The sequence below is a fragment of the Sphaeramia orbicularis genome, chromosome 22 (assembly GCF_902148855.1).
Source record: "Sphaeramia orbicularis chromosome 22, fSphaOr1.1, whole genome shotgun sequence".
Taxonomy (NCBI): Eukaryota; Metazoa; Chordata; class Actinopteri; order Kurtiformes; family Apogonidae; genus Sphaeramia; species Sphaeramia orbicularis.
The window spans coordinates 12,963,324-12,979,128 of record NC_043978.1 but is presented as its reverse complement, the minus strand read 5'-3'; the positions used below and the strand labels follow the sequence as shown (position 1 = coordinate 12,979,128).

The 15,805-nt window shown below is 36.5% G+C and overlaps 1 protein-coding gene across 1 annotated transcript in view; it reads left to right on the top strand.

Moving 5' to 3' along the window:
• The window catches only part of kcnh5b (potassium voltage-gated channel, subfamily H (eag-related), member 5b), a 492,331-nt gene that overhangs the window by 91,920 nt on the left and 384,606 nt on the right, over window positions 1-15,805 (top strand). The gene's annotated exons all lie outside the window — the stretch shown is intronic.

The window sequence follows — 15,805 nt, the reverse complement described above, 5'->3', positions numbered from 1 at the left end:
TTAATTTCAGAGCTGGTATCTATCCATTTAACATGTTTTCTTGATAATAACCAAATCACTTCAGTTCTTCCATCAATATCCATGGCATGTACTGATAAAAAAAGTGCTTTTAGGCATTCCATGTTTTCTTTTCTGTCTATTTTAGTCACATGATACACACATGAGTTAGGACTGGATTGCACAACCATTGTTTTTGATGACTTTTGATGGTCTAATAATTTTTCCGCAACTGTATAAAGAGTTCTTGTTCAGTGTGAATGACAATAATCAACGCTAATGACGTTCATTTTGTCTTCTGTTTATGTAAATATACTATTTTCTTTTGTTCAGACAAGGTATAGTTTTTAGATGTTACCTGCTGTTTTAGATGTTACCTGCTTGCAGTCGAAACTGTCAATCAGGTAACAGCTAAAAACTATACCTTGTCTGAACAAAAGAAAATAGTATATAAACAAACATCAACGACTGTAGAAGCTCAGTCCTTGTCTCAACTGCATGGATTTTAGTTGCAAAAGACATCACGCAAGCAATATTTTAACTCCTGTTGGTGCTAAATGTTTGCTTCATGTGTATGTATGCAGTTTGTGGACTTGACAGCGCCAACCGAGCAAAAAACACTAAGTTATTCCCATGGCAACAACTCAACTAAACAAGTTCCAGTAGCCGTGGGGAGTCTGGTGTATGTGGACGTCGAACACGCTGAGAGTTTACTCACTGTTTTTTTTAGTGCAGCTTTCGGTTTACAGTTATCGCCAGGCGTTAGGCATGTTCTCCTGGACTGTGGTAGTATTCTAATGGCTGGAGTCCACTGGATGGTTATTTTGTTGGATGTTGTTTTTGTTTATCCGATGGTCTTTTAATGTGCATTTTTGTTTGGAGGTGCACCACAAACTGAACAAGTCTCAGAGGACGTTAAGAGCGAGATTTATTATGGAAACAAGTAAAAAATACAGAGGGAATTTTCAGTTCTGTGGCTGATTAGCAACAAAACAGACAGAGCGGGTATTTTCACTAATGGCCAACACAGTCTAACAAGCAACAAATTGTCATAAACAGGTGGAGCTGATGAGGCTGCAGGTATCCTATAGATAACAGATGTACTGCGGCTTTTATACATATTCGTCTGTCAACACTAACCAAGGAGAGGCCACGGAAGGAGATTTTTACTGTGGATGAATTTGTTAAAAGAGGAATGTTGCAGCAAAACACAACAATCTAAAGAGTGTCAGTGCTGAATTGTGTCTCCACAGATCTTGTGCTGGTGGTTGAACCTGACCTGAGGCTTGTGTTGATTTTGTATAATTGGTTTATAACTGTTTTTTTTTTTAATCCAAATCAGTAATAATGGGGAAACACTGTGCGCTGTCCATGGTCCTGAACTCATTAAGGATAAAGAATCACAATGAAGGTGGCAACAAACAGTCATCATCATTTTTTCTTTTTTTTTAAACCCACCACCACCCCTCTTCGGAGGACAACTTTATTTTTAATTACAGCTTGTGCTAACAAATAACAATCTCAAGTTTTACACTCATTTTGTTCCTTATTAGTACACATATATAGAGGAGGGGCTCATATGGACAAAAGTGTACAGGGACAGGATGAGACAAAGTGACAGACTGACACAAGACTAGGGATGGGAATCGAGAACTGGTTCTTTTTTGAGAACTGGATCCCAGTAGCTCGTTCCTTGGAATCGTTTGCCTGCCTGCTTAACGATTCTGCTTATCAATTCCACCTTTGATGCGCATGCGCGATGACGTCACGCGTACACTGCATTGTTTTGGTCAGAACGTAGCCAACATGGCGTTGAGGCAGAAACGGTCCGAAAATACGACACCAGGTCCAAACAGACGACACCAGGTCCACTTGAACACTGTCAAAGCTTCCATTTCTTCAAAAGGGTGGAATCCCTCCAATCTGCTCAAACATTTGTCCACAGCATGTGATTCATTTACAGGAATGTCACGTATTGATACACTACTTAGTGACACTTGTGAATCTAGCTGCAGAGTGAATGCTGGGCCCAGTTCCAGTTCCAGTGCGGGCAACAACGTCGTACCCCCCTAATACAAGTTTCCGAAGGTAGGGGAAAGGAAATGAAGTGCACAGCAATGGGAGACAAGCCGAGCGGAGTTTAACCAGTTCCATGTAGTGGAAATGCGACAATAGAGGAATTAGTAAAGCATCTTTAGTTTTTCACTTTCACTGTACGCGCTCCTCCCCCCACCCCCCGAACCGGGCCCGGCGTCATCTGTTATTATTATTTGTACATACTGTATATGTTATATTTTCTGTGCAGAGATGGAAATAATAAAACAGTTAATGCAAACACACCCGTTTGTACTCTTTTATTCCCTCACCCAATGAGAATTGATAAGAGAATCGGGTCGATAAGCAAAACTGATAATGGAATCAGAATCGTTAAATTCTTATTGATTCCCATCCCTACACAAGACAGTGGGACAAAACAGACATAAGTCAAGACAGCTGGAGATACTGATATTGATCAGATGTATTGTGTTAGCATAAGTGTGTGTGTATAATTATATTAATGATGAGTGGGAGTGAGGCGTGGAAGTTGAATGCTGAGATAGAAAAGTAGGTGTACAGGGGAGGGGGCAAGGGTGTGTGTGTGTGTGTGTGTGTGTGTTCCGTTCTGGTGATATATGTGGTTCTTGACTCTGTTTTAAAAAAGTTAGAATGGATTCCAGTTGTTCTCAAAGGTTGACATAGGTCATCATCATATTTAATTATTTGCTATTATTAATCAACAAATGGTGTAGTTTATAAATGCCAGAAAACAGTGTGAAATGTCAATCAATAGTCGCTTTTCCATTGACCCTCAAATTGCGTGACTATAACTTGCGCATAAAAATTAACCTAATGGAAAAATGACAATTTCGCCAAAACTCACTTTACAATTAAAAGTTTTGTGCTGGCAAGAGGTAGTTTTTCAGGCATAGCGCAATTAGTATGTCAAGCAAAACTGCAATTGAAAGACCTTTTTCTGCAACTAGTCACCTGAATAAAAAAAAAAAAAAAAAAAAAAAAAAAAAAACAGATGTTGACAGACGGTACAACAAGCAAAGAAGAAGAGTTTTAAAAGAAACATGGTGCAGTATGTGTGGACACGCAAGATAGAGGGGTAATATAATAATAATAATGAATATATCTGGAAATCAACATGATATTTACATTTGTTGTCATGTTTATGGAATGACTTCTTGTGTCATCTTGCGATAATAAATAAACAAATCATCACATTTGTGATTTAATGGAAAAACTGACATTACGCACTCCGTTTTTTCGACATTTAGTAAATATCGGTAAAGTTTTGCGCAAATGTCCAATGGAAAAGCATTTAGTGTGTCCTTAACAATTAAATATTTCTCTACATGTAACCTAAATGATTTATCACGATTTATTATTTTGTCTGCTGCATTGTTCAGTGAAAAGCTATTATTTTCCTAAATTTAATTTTCTGATCATGTAGATGTTCATAAAAGCTCAGAGTAAATTCAAAGGTTATTTTAGCAAAACAGAGAAAACTGAAGAAAAGAATTACATTTTCAACAAAATCTCTCATTAACTGAACATAAACCCAGTGTGTCCATCCTCTGCCGTTGATCCAACTCCATTGGTTTGACTGGTGAATCAATGTTGTAGAAGATGATGGTGTTTCCACGGTAACCATGGAGCCTCTGAACATCCAAATGGGTCATATCTGATGACCATGAAAGATGAAAAACTGTATTTTACACCAATTATTATATGTTTTGATAGGATTAGTGGATCAGTAAGTATTTAAAAGTTTAGATGAATAGATTTCTTGGTCGTCAGTGAATATTTAGATTTTTGAGGGTTAAATGTCACAGAGGAGGATACTCCCTCAATGATTTGGTTTGTTGAAAACTTCTTATAAATACTGTCTTTCCCAAAATGTTTGTGCTCTGACACTAACTCTCTTTCTACCTTCCCATTGCTCACTTTCCATGCTGTCCTCAGAAAGTCCAAAAAGTCACTTGTTGAAGTCAAAAGTGCAAACTGTGAATCTGCCTGTAAACTTGTTTTGAGCTTGACACTCATGACACTCGGTATGAGCATTTAATTTTACTTCTGGGCAATCGGAGATGAAAAATTCTGGTGTTGCCCTCGAGCATATGAAATTAAATAACTCACTGCTGACAGATGTCCAACAAAAGACAAAAAACACACTTCCATGGCTGTTTCCACCGCTGAACACACAGCAAACATCGCACTGCTGCAGCTCTTTCCTTTTTGCATTATTTCTGCACAAATAAATCCTTGTATAAAACATTCACAGACCGTTTTTCAGTGTCTTGCCCCCACATAAACACACATGCATTAATATCCTGCATGCACACTCACAAAACCTCTCTCCACATGCTTTCAGTCTCATGCCAACTTCCCTCAAACTGTCACGGTTTGACTCGGACAGCGCTGCTTTTCCCGGGAACGCTGTGCTCCTGTGGACTGCGGCTGGCATTAATATTTCATGTTGTGGTGGGGGAGACAGATGCAGGGAGCTGTGGGCACTTCGAATGATTGTGACGCCCAGGAGGGAGAAAAAAAAAATTAGAAATGGATTTGGGGAGGGGATGTCCCCCTGTTTTATTCATGAACGTTTGAGTGAGGTTATCGGCTTTAATCAAGTTTGTTTGAGTTTGGTCCCGCTGAGCCCAAGAGGCGCTAGGGGTTTTAGTGAAGTGGCTTCTTCAAGGTGATGAGGAGGAGGCAGGATGGAGCTGAGAAGGGAGATAAAAGGGTGGAAACAGAGGAAATGAATGGGACAAGGGAATTAAGGAGATCAGGGGGTGTATGGAGGCGCAAGGTGGGAGGGGACGTCCTGACGTTACCTTTTGTTGGTGGTGCAGACTGTACAAACAACTAAAGCTGCAGCAGGAGAATGATTATAAATTTACTCAGCAGTAATCGAGTGGAAACCTCCAGAGCTGAAAAGTAAAGGTGAAGTATCTGCAGTTCCTTCAATGTCCACTAGGGCAAACACAAAAGTGAGTCAATCCCCATAGACCACCATGTTAAAATGTGCAACTTTACTTTAGAAATAAACATGTTTACAACCTGGTTTTGGTATCTATAGTTCAGTTTGGTCATTCGCACTTGTTTAGATGATCCAAAACCAAACATTATTTATTTATTTCGAACATGCAATGAAACAAAATAAAACAAAACAAAGCAGATTAAGACAAAAAAAAAAAAAAAAACATTTAAATGATCGTCCTGACTTTACCTTTGTTGGCGGTGCAGACTGTACAAACAACTAAAGCTGCAGCAGGAGAATGATTATAAATTTACTCAGCAGTAATCGAGTGGAAACCTCCAGAGCTGAAAAGTAAAGGTGAAATATCTGCAGTTCCTTCAATGTCCACTAGGGGTTAATGCAAAAGTGAGTCAATCCCCATAGACCGCCATGTTAAAATGTGCAACTTTACTTTAGAAATAAACATGTTTACAACCTGGTTTTGGTATCTATAGTTCAGTTTGGTCATTCGCACTTGTTTAGATGATCCAAAACCAAACATTATTTATTAATTTATTTATTTCGAACATGCAATGAAACAAAATTAAACAAAACAAAGCAGATTAAGCCAAAAAAAAAAAAAAAACATTTAAATGAACATCCTGACTTTACCTTTTGTTGGTGGTGCAGACTGTACAAACAACTAAAGCTGCAGCGGGAGAAGGGTGTATAAATTTACTCAGCAGTAATCGAGTGGAAACCTCCAGAGCTGAAAAGTAAAGGTGAAATATCTGCAGTTCCTTCAATGTCCACTAGGGGCAAACACAAAAGTGAGTCAATCCTCATAGACTGCCATGTTAAAGTGTGCAACTTTACTTCAGAAATAAACATGTTTACAACCTGGTTTTGGTATCTATAGTTCAGTTTGGTCAGTCCCACTTGTTTAGATGATCCAAAACCAAACATTTTTTTTGGGATTTATTTATTTCGAACATACAAAGAAACAAAATTAAACAAAACAAAGCAGATTAAGACTAAAATTACAGTAAATAACATTGAAATGAACAGAATCTATCTTCAAGTACATGCAAGTCTGAATTCTGCATGGTCAAAAAGGAGTAGGAAGAAGTATAAATGTATTTAATCCTATCCCTCAAGTGCTTTTACACCTTTATCTCTAACTTAATACAAGAATCAAACAATACATTTTTCCTAATTTTAGCACTTAACCTCAACAAATACATAATGCAGTAGTTGAATTATACATAATATGATCATGGTAGTACAATCATACAAACAGACTCAACAATTCAACAATTTTCTTCGATAATTACAGCATATTATCAATACAACATTATTCATCAACAAACAGCCCTCATTGTCATTATTAAATACCGTTTCATTTCTGCATAATTAAGACTGGTGAGTTACAAGTGTTAGCACAACTGTCATTCAGAGCTGTAGTTTATTGAAAATAACTTCTGTCATTCAACATATGATGAATACATCCAATAACATGCATATTCAGTATATTACTCTACCAAACGATGAACCAGTATCAAGAAAACAGACCTGATTTTGGTAAAAGTACATCTATAGGACTAGGTGTTTGTTTTGTATGTTTCCCAGCGTAACATCTAGACCGATCTCAGCCGATCCAGCTCCATGCAGGTGATCCATCTGCAGCTCCAGGTCCAGTGTCCCTAAAACCCAGTTGTTCTGTCTGTTTTGTCTCTAATTGGCATCAGTCCTGAGCGGCAGTGGTGGTTCTCTTGACCAGCAGTGGTTTGATGGGCAGCTGCGATGATGGGGATTAGATGAGATGCACCGCCGGCCACCTCGTTACTTAATCAGTCTGATTTCTACTGCGACGCCGAGTCGGACTGAAGCTGGAAGTGTGAGGATGGTGGAGGTTGTAAATGTAGTTCAGGTGATAAAAAGGGAGCAGTAGACCCGTCGTATCAGAAGGTGTCAAAGAGGCAGGTTTTTATGACTTTGTGAGGAGTTGGATGTTGTTGTTAAGGGACATGTGGTGGTCATAATAATAATAATGACAAAGGTGAAGTGTGCAGCTGCCAAACACATAAAGTCCATTTTTGTTCGAGGTTTTGTGGATTAACTCTGCAGACACAGCACACAGTCAGCGTTATTTCTGTCATCCTTCAGTCCTTCGTCACTATGGTTGCCATGACGACAGACGTCCTGTAACCATTGCGAAATCCTTTTACAGGGTTCCCATGGGGTCTTAAAAAGTCTTGAATTTACAAATCTGCATTTAATACCTTAGAAAGTCTTTCAAAAGTGTTAAATTTGATAGAGTAGGTCTTAAGTTCTGTTGCCATAAACTTGTTCAGTGTGCAGTGTTTAAATGTGTCTGTTAAAGGTAGGATAGGAGATGTTTTCCTGGAGCATTTTTACTACAGTATATTGCTTAAAATCCCCTTCACACCCCGATTGCAACTATTAATTAAATGCTCTAACACAAAAATTAAACAATTCGTCACCTGTGGAACGAACAGGACTGAAAAACACCATCCAATCATTTTAACCGGCCCATCGAAATGATTGAATGGTGACATGTCTATCAAATTCAACTGCCATTTGTCCCTCCCCCTCCCCCATCTGTGAGTACAATCTGGTACTCTGGAGGCGTGGCTTTGGGGGGAGGTCTGAAGAAAGGGGTTTGGACTTTTGAATAGTGTATTTTCAAAATGTAGCCTGCTCGAAACGTTTTTCCAGGATCTCCTACCCTACCTTTAAATGTCCAAGCTGCAAAGAAAGTAACAGTAGGAGACTCAGTTCCACCTGACTACCTGTTCCAACACAACAGTTTATATTGAAATTAGGAACCAATTATTGATAACTTTGCAGGCCCCACTGAGAAATAACTGACTAAATAACTGTAAAGTAAAAAAAAAAAAAAAAAAATTCCTAAATTCTAGGAGTCATGAATTTTTGCCAGTATGGCCTTGAATAGGCATTAAATTTTGTTCCAAGTAGTTTTAAAAAGGTCTTAAAAAGCTTTAAATTTAACTTGTAGAAGCCTGTAGGAATCCTGTTCTAGAACGGTGTCATGTCCATGTATTAATCTCAGTAATCAATAGCCAGAGACATAAGTTTCCTGCCATCAGCTGTCATTTTTTGAACTGAATTATTATTTTTAAATTATTATCAATGTTGACGTCAGAAAAGTCATGAGAAATGTAGAGGAGAGGTGTCAGATAAAAAATGTTGAAAAACATGACAAGATGAAAATGACATAAGATGTAAAAAAAAATTATGTTATTGACTGAAAACATGAAAACATCAGATGAAAATTTTATGAAATGTAAGGCGCAACAATTTGAAAAAGACAGAGCTACAATATGGCACGAAACATGATTAAATGAAAATGTTGTAAAAAGTAAAAGACGCAAAAAAAAGTTGATGAATTAAAAGACAAGATAAGATTAAAAAAAGTTTATTAATATCACTTTTTGCAGAAAGATTTCATAAAGTGCTTTACAATAAAATCAGAAGTACACTGAACAAAAAATAAATGCACCACTTTTGTTTTGATCCCATTTGTCATGAGCTGAACTCAAAGATCTAAAACTTTTTCTGTGTACACACAAGGTTTATTTCTCTCAAATATTGTTCACAAATCTGTCTAAATTTGTGTTAGTGAACACTTCTTCTTTGCTGAGATAATCCATCCACCTCACAGGTGTGGCATATCAAGATGCTGATTAGACAGCATGATTTTTGCACAGGTGTGCCGTAGCTGGCCACAATAAAAGGCCACTCTAAAATGTGCAGTTTTATCACACAATACAATACCACAGATGTCACAAGTTTTGAGGGAATATGCAATTGGCATGCTGACTTCAGGAATCTCCACCAGAGCTTTTGCCTGTGAATTGAATGTTCATTTCTCTACCATAAGCCATCTCCAAAGCTGTTTCAGAGAATTCATGAAGAAGACTGTGTGAGGAAAATGGTGGTCACACCAAATACTGACTGGTTTTCCACCCCCCTGGACCACCCAATACAGTAAAAGTGCACATTTTAGTGGCCTTTTATGTGGCCAGCCTAAGTCACACCTGTGCAATAATCCTGCTGTCTAATCAGCATCTTGATATGCCACACCTGTGAGGTGGATGGATTATCTCAGCAAAGGACAAAGGAGAAGTGCTCACTAACACAGATTTAGACAAATTTATGAACAATATTTGAGAGAAATAGGCCTTTTGTGTTCGTAGAAAAATTTTAGATCTTTGAGTTCAGCTCATGAAAAATGGGAGCAAAAACAAAAGTGGTGCGTTTATAATTTTGTTCAGTGTAAAATACAATGGCAGTAAAAATACACAGTTACATCCACAGACACAGGCGTAAAAATATAACATAACATAACATACCGCACTTGAAAACCGTTGGCCTGACTTATCAGTGCATGCCAAAGTTTTTGCACATACGGACGGATGGATGATGAACTGATGACAATGCCCTTCGGCCAGTGTGGCTGAGGGTAAAACCAAATGGTCACAAAACCCACCTTTAACCCTTTCATGCATGAATTATGAGGACCTTAGTCAAGACTTTTTTCTTGAGTGTTTTTTTCTCTTAGGCATGAAAAAAACAATGCAATTGAATTTTTTTAATGAACTTATTTTTATGGAGTTACAAAACTGTCCACTCAGCTGGACACCATGCATTTGATTTTTGAAACAAAGAAACATGTATTTAAAACGTATTATCGGAAAGTGATAAACTATGTGAAAACCATGAAATAAAAACCTTTTTAAAGCCACTAATGACATTTTATCACATTTTATCATACTCTAATACTAGTTTTTACTCAATTCATGGAGATAATATGCAAAAAAAAAAAAATAAATAAATAAACATTTTGATTAAGAAAACTGTTAATTACAGTCTAATAACAATTAGCAACTGATTTACACTAAAACATATTACTGCAGATCAGGTTTATCAAGAGCAGCAAAGTTTTTTTTTTTTTTTTTCATTTTATTTATTTTTATAGACAAGGACAATGCAAATATACATTAACCTTAAAAAGGAGCGCTGTAGTGTACCAGGTTCTAGCACTAGTGCTAATTTCCCCTGTAGTCTCTGAACAGGCTGATATTCTCATTAAAAAACAGACATTAATAAAAACTAAAACATTAAAAAACAGTAAAAAAATGCATTTCTATAACTCCATCTACAGGGGTTGGACAAAATAATGGAAACACCTTCACCTCAAGATGATAATGCCCCAATCCATACAGCTAGAATTGTTAAAGAATGGCATAAGGAACATTCTAATGAAGTTGAGCATCTCGTATGGCCGGCACAGTCCCCAGACCTCAACATTATTGAGCATTTATGGTCAGTTTTAGAGATTCAAGTAAGATGTCGATTTCCACCGCCATCGTCTCTAAAAGAGTTGGAGGGTATTCTAACTGAAGAATGGCTTAAAATTCCTTTGGAAACAATTCACAAGTTGTATGAATCAATACCTCGCAGAATTGAGGCTGTAATTGCTGCAAAAGGCGACCTACACCATATTAAATTATATTTTGTTGATTTTTTAAGGTGTTTCCATTATTTTGTCCAACCCCTGTATATAAATAGTCATTCACATTCAACCATTCACTCTTATTCGTCCCACTGCAGTCTGTTACACACATTAATGGTATGAATTACAGTGTATGGGATGGTGCATGAGCGTCCAGTGTGTCGTCTGATATGGAACTAAAACAACAAAACCCATGAATATACAAGAGAACAGATGTAAAATAACTGTCCACTGTAGTGACCATATCCATGAAAAGGTTAACTAAAAGTCTGTCTAAACAAGTCTTCAGTTGCTTTTTAAAAGACTCCATGGAGTTTAAGGTGTGTGCCAGTAGCAGGGTATTCCAAAGTCTATTAGTCTTTTTGCCAATAATTTGCTTAAATCTTCAAATATTTGTTGAATTTTCTTAATCCTCAAATTGCCAGGATACAAACCCAATATAAAGCTGTGGTACTAAAGAACCTTGTATTTGCGTGCTTCTATGACACTGGGTACATTTTGGTATCTTGGACTTTTCCAGCTCTTTAGACTCAATAATAAAAGGTAAATGTAGACATATTTGTCCCCAGTATGTGCCTAATGATGACCTCAGATAAATGCAAAAAAATTATACTCCTGCTCTGAGCCATCCCATAAATAAAGAATTTTTTAAAATATTGGGGCCAAAAACAGGACCTAAATATGGACATTAAGTCTCCCTAGGTGTCAGTGCATTAGATGTGAACACATGTCTGAAAATGGTCTATATAGACTATGAATAAAGACACTGTGTTAAATGTGTCGATCCTAGTGGTTTTTCTAATCCACATGTGTGGGTTTTTCATGAAACTCAGTCTCATTACAGGTTTTTTATGTAACCCATCGTGTCCACTTCCGTTACACGCAGAACCTGCCCAGTTAAACACATATAAATCACGAATGATTTTGCGACAGCGGTCATTTTTGTGAAACACTCTGCCTTGAATATTTACTTCGATTTCCAAAATGTACCTGTGAGAGAATAAAGAGATATTAAAAAAAAAAAAATAGTAGCGTGTAATTTTCGTGTCCTTTTGACTGTGTTACATGCAGATTTTGTATTAGATATAAAGTAAAAAATATAAAAATGTGTTTTATCTAAAAATAGTTTCTCTTTTATTTCAGTAAGTATTTATTTTAAAATAGACCCAAAGTGCTTCCAAACCGGCTTCATAACATTCGTCTACATCTGGTTTGAATTTTTAGCCCCATGTCCTGTTTTTAGGACCAGTTTCATTGTAGAATATTTTGGATGCACTGTTTCACTTCTTGCCATAATATTAGTATTTCTTTACACAGTCAGATACAATGCAAAGCTGTCTTTATTTTATTTTTTTTTTGTTTCATATTTTTATTGAAGTGTATACAAGAGAAATAAAGCTACATACAAATACCAGGGCACACTGATGTCAACATAACCATGTTTATATACGCCATTATGTTTAGATTTGCATATTTTTAAGAACAATAACACTAGTCGCTTTTCCATTGGACAACTGCAGAAAACTTTACCGATATTTACTAAATGTCGACAAAACAGAAGTGCGTAATGTCGGTTTTTCCATTAAATCACAAATGCGATGATTTGTTTATTTATTATCGCAAGATGACACAGAAGTCATTCTATAAATATGGCAACGAACGTAAATATGGTGTTGATTTACAGATAATTCATTATTATTATATTTACCCCTCTATCCTGTACAAAATTAAAAAATGATTGGGTTTCCTGGTGTGTCCACACATACCGCGACATTTCTTCTTCTTCTTCTTGTAATGTCCATCAACATCCGTTTTTTTAAATTCACCTGACTCTAGTTGCGAAAAAGGTCTTTCCATTGCAGTTTTGTGTGATATGCCATTTACGCTACGCCCGAAAAACCACCTCTTGCCAGTGCAAAACTTTCAATCAAAAAATGAGACTTTTGGCGAAATTGTCAATTTTCCATTAGGTAAATTTTTAAGCGCAAGTTATATTTGCGCAATTTGAGGGTCAATGGAAAAGCGACTAATGAAACACAACACAATGAAAGAATACTAAGACAGTCTGTATAAAATGATTAAACTGGTGACATAAACATATTTTTTATTTTACTTAATTTTTTTGTTTTTTATTTCTTTGTATTTTATAGATTGTTTGTTTTATCTTGTGCAGTGTCCTTGGGTGTCTTGAAAGGCTCTTATAAATAAAATGTATTATCATTATTATTATTATTATTATTATTATAAATAAATAAGTAAATGAAAAAGAAAAAAAAGAAAAAAGGGGAAGGGAATTGTACGGAAGCGTATTGCATTCACAAAAAAAAAAATTTCGGCTCTGTTTTTCTGAATTAATGAGATAATCATCTCATAATTATGAGAAAAAATAAGTTAAAAAAAAAATCGGCGCGGTTTTTCTGAGTTTACGAGATACTGTTTCCTGAAAAAAAAAAAAAAGCTCTGTTTTTCTGAGTTTATGAGATACTGTTTTCTGAAAAAAAAAAAAAAAAAGTTCTGTTTTTCTGAGTTTACGAGATACTGTTTCCTGTAAAAAATAAAATGTGTCTGTGTTTCTCTGTGTCAGTGGGACAGTGGTCCCTGGTCCAACAGGAGCTCCTTCTATCTGTGCTGCTGAAAGCCTCTTGGGGGAGCGTGAAGTTGTTTCCGTTCTCGTAACCGGTTCCGATTACGGATCATGGAACTAGTTTCGTTCACAGAAATCAGAACCAAGCCCCGCTTTGTGCACGGATCAAGCCCTTCAAGCACACCGGCACTCGGAGCCTGTAGCCCGGCTTCCTGACAGGGCTACAGAGGTTTTTTTTTCTTTTCGGAAAACAGTATCTCGTAAACTCAGAAAAACAGTGCCAATTTTTTTTTAACTTATTTTTTCTCGTAATTATGAGGTAATTATCTCATTAATTCAGAAAAACAGAGCCGAAATTATTTTTTTTTTTGTGAATGCAATACGCTTCCGTAGAATTGCATTGTCTCAAAAAAATCCTTTTTTTAAAAAAAATTATTATCATTATTTTCTACTTTTGGTCAGCATGTCTTTCTCCTGTTTTTTTTCTTTTTTCTTTTTTCATCTGTGAGCCAAATGTATTCATAATGTGGTTTTCACAGAGTTGGATGGAGATGAAAACAGATAAAAACCAGAGCAGAAAACAGAAACACATTTTCATACTTTTATTTCTTTCTGCAGACGAACTCACAGCGCTGTTGACTCCTCATTAGTAAATTTAAAAAAAGCAGTGCAGACGGTGTTTTTTTTGTTTTTTTTTACTTTTCTTTCCTAAAGTCTTTCAGCTTTAATTTAATTCCATCCCTCCTTCGTTCTTTCTACCCTTCCCTTCAGAACAGATCCAGCTCATTCAGTGGAATCCTGTTGTAGAAGTATATTAGTCTAATATATTTCTAATGTCATATGAATAATAGACACAGTCTCAGCGGTGAAAGACATGAATTAATCATTACTTTGTATTCGTAGTGAAGTCTGCACTCAGCTCAGATGAGTTCTAAACAAATCTAATTCATTTTATCTTTAAAAAATGACCATCGTCAAACAGAGTGAGGAGGAAATATCTGTTAATATGGGATTTGTGTTGGTTTAACGTCTTTATATTAATGGTTATGTTTGTTGTCGTACACATCTTTATCTTTGTGGTGATGTTGGTCTGTTTATTGTGAGTTTGTGAAGGAAAATAAACGTAAACATCTGGTTTTTGTCATAGATTTATAAAGTAGTTCCTCCACACACTCAAATGGAAAACCACGTAAAAAAACAAAAACAAAACAGATGTGATTAGATGAGAATGATGTTAAAGACACCTCATAATGAAACATAAGGTGCAACGAGATGAAAGTGATACGACACGACAAGATGAAAGCAGAAAAAGAGTTAAAGATAATGACATAAAAGATGTGATTAAATGGAAACGTTTAAAAGACGTGACGTAAAACAGGGTTTTTAACTTCATTATGAAGCAGCGTCAGCCTCACATGAGCAGGATTCATTTCACTGCACTGAGTCACATTACAACTGGTTTATGGCACTGAAAGAAGAAACAACTTCACCTTTTTTCTTTCCCTCCTCCTCCTCATCTTCATCGTCTTTTTCTTTTTTTTTTTTCATCTCCTTCTCCTCCTCATCTTCTTTTTCTTTTTGTTCTTTTTCATCTCCTCCTCCTCCTCCCTCCTCATCTTCTTTTTCTTTGTTCTTTTTCATCTCCTCCTCATCGTTTTCTTTTTGTTCTTTTTCATCTCCTCCTCCTCCTCCTCCTCATCTTCTTCATTGTCTTTTTCTTTTTCTTTTTTTTATCTCCTCCTCCTCCTCATCTTCTTTTTCTTTTTGTTCTTTTTCATCTCCTCATTTTCTTTTTCTTTTTGTTCTTTTTCATCTCCTCCTCCTCATCATCTTCTTTTTCTTTTTGTTCTTTTTCATCTCCTCCTCCTCTCATCTTCTTTTTCTTTTTTCTTTTTTTTTCATCTCCTCCCCTCCTCTCTTTTCTTTTTTGTCTTTTTCATCTCCTCCTCCTCTTCATCTTCTCTTCCTCTTCTTTTTCTTCTCATCTTCTTTCTCCTCCACTTATACCATCTTTTTCTTCTTGTTCTTGATCTTCTTTTTCTTCTCTTTTTTGTTAGTCTCCTTTTTCTTCCTCTTCTTCTTCTTCTTCATCCATCTCCTCACTTCCATCTCTTCTCCTTTTTTCCTCCTCCTCTTCCCTCGCTTCTTCTTCATCTTCTTCATCATTGTCTTTGTTTTCCTCCACTTCTTTTTCTCCATCTCCTTCATTTCCTCCTCCTTCTTCTTATTTTTCTTCTTCTTATTTTTTCTTCATCATCTTCTTCCTCCTCCACTTGTGATCTTTTTCTTTTTGTTGTTCTTGATCTCCTTTTGTCATACTCCTTCCTCTTCCCATCTTCTTCACTTCCATCTTCTCTCTTCCTCCTCCATCTCCTTCATTAGCTTCTCCTTTTCCTCCTCTTCCTTCTTCCTCTTCTTCATCATTGTCTTTGTTTTCCTCCCTCCTCTTCTTCTTCATCTCCTTCTCCTCCTCTTCCTCCTTTTTTCTTCATCATCTTCTTCCTCCTCCTCACTTCTTGCGCATCTTTTTCTCTTGTTCTTGATCTTTATCTTCTCCTCTCCTTTCTGTCTTCCTCCTCTTTCTCTTCATCCTCCTTCTCCCTCTTCATCTCCTCCTCTTTTCCTTCTCCTCCTTCTCCTTCTTCTTCTCTCCCTT